At 42.3% G+C, this 5,788-nt stretch overlaps 1 non-coding gene across 1 annotated transcript; it reads left to right on the forward strand.

The window, feature by feature from the left end:
• The first annotated feature begins 2,077 nt into the window (after positions 1 to 2,077).
• On the forward strand, positions 2,078 to 2,184 carry LOC131013796 (small nucleolar RNA R71). The gene has a single exon (XR_009097876.1). It is a non-coding gene; the product is annotated as a small nucleolar RNA R71 (small nucleolar RNA).
• Positions 2,185 to 5,788: the final 3,604 nt, after the last annotated feature.

Consider the following 5,788-nt stretch of genomic DNA (forward strand, 5'->3'; position numbering starts at 1 on the left):
TAAAACCCCAAAACGAAGAAACAAAGAAACAAAGAAACAAAAAGAAACTAAACGAAAGGAAAACAAAACAAAGAAAACGGTTGGGTTACCTCCCAACAAGTGCTTAATTTAACGTCTAGAGCTCGACGATACCTCAAAAACTCATGGAGGTCGGAAACAGCACTCTAACCATTGGAAAGCTTTTCTACTCTTGGGTGCCCTCTCCACCAAAACACTTCTCTTGGCTCGGACATCCTCCACAAGCATTGCCCCCTTCTCATTCTTGTTCCGAAAAATCCGGAATTTCACTTTCTTCTTCTTGGGGGTATGGGTTTTCAAAGACCCCCCATCATGCTCCAAAAACAAACACATCTCAAAAGTCAGAACTTCTTTTGGTTTTGGAGTTTTTTTCTTGGCTTCATACTTGGGCAGCTCATTCTTCTCAACCTCTTCATTCTCCGAATTTGCTAGAAAACTGTCAGCCAAATTTATCACTTCATTCTGGGGAACTTCCTTTGGTGGAGGTTTCTTGAAAATCACAGTTTCCCCATAGGCTCCCAATGTCATCGTCCCCCTTTGCATATCTAGCTTTGCTCCGCATGTGGCAAGGAAAGGTCTCCCTAATAGCAAAGGCATCTTTGGATCCTCCGGAATATCCAACACTACAAAGTCGACTGGGAAGAAAAAATCACTCACCTTCACAAGCACATCTTCCGCAACTCCTAGAGGTTTAGAGCAAGACTTATCAATAAGCTGAATTGTCTTGTTGGTTGGCTTCAAATCCCCCAGCTTCAACTTCCTATAAACTTTGAGAGGCATGACATTTATGCTTGCTCCGGTGTCACACATCACTTTCTCAAACAATGACTTTCCAATCTTCACAGGAATATTGAAGCTGCCCGGATCTTCTCTCTTTGGAGCCAACTGATACTCCTTCACTGCGAGCACCTCCTCAAATTCATTGAATGCTCTCTTCTTTTCCATCACAGCTTTCACAATTTGCACCTCATTTGGCTTGTTTCTCAAGATCTCCACGGAAGGAATATTCACAGCCAACTTCTTAAATGTCTCCAAAAACTTCTCATCCATCTTCGGCTTTGCCAGGCTATTCGGGAAGGGTGCTACAGGCTTGTACTCTGGCCTGGGAAACGTAGGAGTAGGAATAGGCCCTTTAACAGCAGAAGAGCTCGAATCCTTCTTAGGGAGAGGCGTCTGTTTCGCTGCAAGCTCCTCCAAATCATCATCGTCTTCCTCCACTACTTTGCTTTTTCCCTTGTCATTCCGCTGCTCTTCATCCTCAACTGAATTATCAACCACCCGGATGGAATGACATTGCTGATTTTGCTGAGGTTGTTGATGTTGGCTCTTCGGATTGAACTGAGTGTTGCTAGGAAATTGGCCTGGCTTGTGCTGTGCAGCTGTTTGGTTAGCCATCTGACCAACTTGAATCTCCAACATCTGCACCTGCTTAGACAACGCTGAAAAGTTTTGCTCCATGTTGGAGATTTTGGTCCCCATGTTTGCCGAATTTGTCTCCATCCCAGTGACCTTCACCAATACTTGCTTTATCATTTCCTCCATTGAATCTTTCTTTGGCTCATTGATTACTCCTCCACTAGACACAGAAAACCCAGGTGGAGGCTGCACAACACTGTTGGGATTTGAATAGGAAAAATTTGGATGATTCCTATTATTAGGATGATACGGTGGATTTCCGCCCTGATGTCCCTGATAGTTTGGTCTATTGAATTGGTACTGCTGCTGGACATAATTAGCATCTTCAAACTGTGACACATCAGATAAACTCGGCTGCTGAGGAATTTTAGCTAGCAATGCTTTTCTCTCCAACTCATACTGCTTTTGAAGAGCTTCATATTTCTCCTTAAAATCATCTCTCTCCTCATGCACAGCTGCAATTCTTCTCGTAGAATTTCTGTCATTCGGCCATTGATAACTATTGGAGGCCATCTCTTCTATCACACGATAAGCCTCCCTTGTATTTCTATGGAGAAGACATCCACCTGCAGTAGCATCCACCATACTTTTTGTTAGACCAGTCAAACCATTATAAAAGTGAATGATTTGCTGATCCTCCGTGAAACCATGTTGTGGACAGTTCCTGAGCAGTTCACGAAATCTTTCCCAGGCATCATGAATGGTCTCATCTCCTAGCTGGGAAAAGTGAGAAATCTCCGCAATGATTTTCTGAGCTTTAGAAGCAGGAAAGTATTTTGCCAGGAAAGCTCTACACAAATCCTCCCATCCAGTAATAGCACCTCTGTCCAAACTCTTGAACCACTCCTTCGCTTTGTCCCTGAGAGAGAATCCAAACATCTTCATTCTGATGGCATCTGGTGGCACTCCATTCTGCTTAATAGTGTCGCAGATATCTAGAAACTGAGTAATGTGAGCATGCGGGTTTTCGGAAGCCATTCCACTAAACTGTTCAGCTTGAACCATGTTTATCAATCCCGGCTTCAGCTCGAACGTGGTAGCCTGCACAGTTGGTCCCCATCTGCCTCCTTGAAATTGATCAACCCGAGGCTGATACATGTGATTCAGTGGTGGCTCTGGTGGAGGAGTCCGGTTGCGCTCTCTCTCTTCGTCTAGCTGCCTCTGAAGGTTTGTCACGACTTGCACAAGAGTTTGAAGGTCCATGTTATTCTCTGCCATTGCTTGCTTCTTCTTTTCGCGGTTGTCTCTTTTGTACTGCTTTTCGATTTCCAAGTTCAAAGGCACTAGATGTTCCTTTCCTTTGGATCTCGTGATCATACACGCCTGAGACAACAAACAAAAACAGAAATTTAAAAACTAAAAAAAATAAAATTAAAACTTATAACGCCTGAAATAATGCTTAAGTCTAATCAGAAATATTAAAGTTAATTCTAAATAGTCCCCGGCAACGGCGCCAAAAAGTTGATCACTAAATTATTAGCAACAAATTACCGCAACTAACACGGTGCAATTGCAGCACAAAATCAGTAACCGAGTATCGTATCCACAGAGGACTATTATAACGAATTACTCTAACTAATCCTAATTAAACTATAGTAATATTCAGGCAACGAAAGGTAGAGATTGGTTGACGTAAATTAAAACGCAAATAGAAACTAATAAAAATACGTAGATAAATTCAAATATGGAAAACTCTGACCCTAGGGATGTATTTTCACCAATCAACTACATGCATTCAACCTATTGATTCAATTACCAATTTTAATCCAACCCTGATGAAAGATCACTATATTATCCACAAGCGTCTCTAACGACCACCTATGAACGTAGATTAATTAATCCCTTTTCACATTCAAGACTCCAAGGAATAAATTAACTCCGCACATAAAGAATAGCTTCCTATAGCTTCACCTATCGCATTCAAGACTCAAGGCTAACACTATATCATGCATTCCTGAATCGGCTGAACAATTATCGCATTCAAGACTCAAACTGAACAGCTAGACATGTAAATCATTGATCAGATAATTCACAATAGATTAAACACCAGGAATCATGAATCACAAGTTGGAGGGAAAATTGAAATCAATAAATCAAAAACACATAATTAATTAGCTATATACAAACCCTAGGTTCAGATTAAAAGACTAGCCAGACATAATAAAATCAAACATAAACATAATTAAATTGAAAGCAATTGTAAAAACAAATTGTATAAAACCGAATTAAAACGATTGTAGCGACTTGAATCTTCAATCTTGATCCAAGCCTTGAAAACTGGAAAGCTAAAAAGTTCTAAAGCTATAAAACTGAAATATGAAAATTGAGAACTGAAAAACTAAAGCTGGGAACCCTAAATAGGTACAAAGAAGACCTATATATAGTTCCAGGGTAAAACTAAAGAGTTTGAGCTCGAAAAGACTTTGAAAAACGAAAAAAAACGCAAAAACCCGGACTCGCAGCGGTCGCACGGCGGGCACCCGGCGGTCGCCGCCTCCTTCTTTATTTTCCTTCTGCACGCGGCGGGCGCCCGGCGGGCGCCGCCTGATCGCCAGCCACGCCGATTTCTCGGCGGGCTGCGTGGCGGTCGCCGGCTGGGTCGCCGGCTGCTGCACAATTTTCCTTCTTCAGGCGGCGGTCGCCGCCCGGTCGCCGCGGGGTCGCCGCCGTTTCGCTGCTGCGCGCGACTTTCATGTTTTGGTCATAACTTTCTCGTCCGAACTCCGATTTATGATCCATTTATGCTCACGAACTCGTATCGAGACAATCTACAACTTCTATTTCAGATACGTTTTCCAAATTCGAACTCAATAAACCTGAAATTTCCTTGAAAGTTCGAATAAGAATCATGTTTCAAAAGATAAAGCAAATTAAGCATAAAACAATCATCCAACACTCAGTTTCCTATAAAATAACATCATATGAACACTAAAAACCATGGAAACATGAGTGTTATCAAGCACTCCATTGAGAAATGCACACTTGACATCCATTTGGTGTACCTTGAAACCTTTGTGAGCTGCGAAGGCTAAGAAGAGTCTGACTGCTTCCAATCTGGCAACTGGAGCAAACGTTTCGTCGTAGTCGATTCCTTCTTCTTGACTGTATCCTTTTGCTACAAGCCTTGCTTTGTTTCTCACAACGTTTCCTTCTTCGTCTTTCTTGTTTTTGAAAATCCATTTCAAACCAATCACTTTTGCATCGTCTGGTCGATCCACAAGCTCCCAAACTGAATTCCGGTTGAATTCATTGAGTTCTTCTTGCATTGCGATGACCCATTGAGTGGACTTCAGAGCTTCTTCAACATCCTTGGGCTCTATAGATGATAAGAAACAACTAAATTCTTATCTTCGTTGATGCAGTTCTGATTGATGTCAAAGACGAGGTTGCACATTGATCTTCGAGTCTTGACGCCATCTGATGGTTCTCCAATAATGTTCTCCTTTGAGTGGAGTTCAAACCATCTTCGATACTTCTTGATTTCTTCTGGAGATGGTGGGGCTTCTTCAGTCAGAATGGTTCTGAAGTGTTGAGCACCTTCTGGAGCAGGGGAGAGTTGAGCTGGAGCTGCTTCGGCACGTTCAACTCGATCTTCAGCAATTGGAGTTCTCCCTTGACTGATGCCATCTGTATTGGCTCCAGTCTGAACTTTAGACCTTTGACTGATCTTTTGATGCTGAAGCCTTTCAGTATCTTCATTTTTTCCTGGTCCCCACACCAAGACAGTAGAGGGCTCGGTGTTGTGGATTTCAGCTTTGGAACCTTCAGTGTTCTGGTCACACCTTTTAGTTTCCTGTTCCCTAAAATCATCTGTAGACTCATCAAAGACCACATGAGGTGTTTCTTCAACACAAAGAGTTTGAGAGTTAAACACTCGATAGGCTTTGCTCGATCGTTCTGTTCCAGAGTATCCAAGAAAGACTCCTGGATCAGCCTTGCTATCAAATGTGTTTAACCTTTTCTTTTCATTGTTGTGGATGAAACACTTAGAACCGAAAGCATGAAAATAGGCAATTGAGGGCTTTCTGTTCTTCCATAACTCGTAAGGAGTTTTTCCATGTCTTTGAGTGAGGAAGGAGCGATTCTGCGTGTAGCATGCGTTGTTGACTGCTTCGACCCAAAACTTCAAGGGAAGTTTTGATTCGGCTAGCATCGTCCTTGCTGCTTCCTTTAAAGACCTATTTCTTCTTTCTGCAACTCCATTCTGTTGAGGAGTTCTTGCTGCAGAAGTTTGATGACTGATTCCTTGTTCATCGCAATACTCACGAATGACAGTATTGAGGAACTCAGTCCCACGATCTGATCTAATGCTGATGATGTTGACTTCTTTTTCCACGCTCAGTCTTCTCAGCAG

The sequence above is a fragment of the Salvia miltiorrhiza genome, chromosome 2 (assembly GCF_028751815.1).
Source record: "Salvia miltiorrhiza cultivar Shanhuang (shh) chromosome 2, IMPLAD_Smil_shh, whole genome shotgun sequence".
NCBI lineage: Eukaryota > Viridiplantae > Streptophyta > Magnoliopsida > Lamiales > Lamiaceae > Salvia > Salvia miltiorrhiza.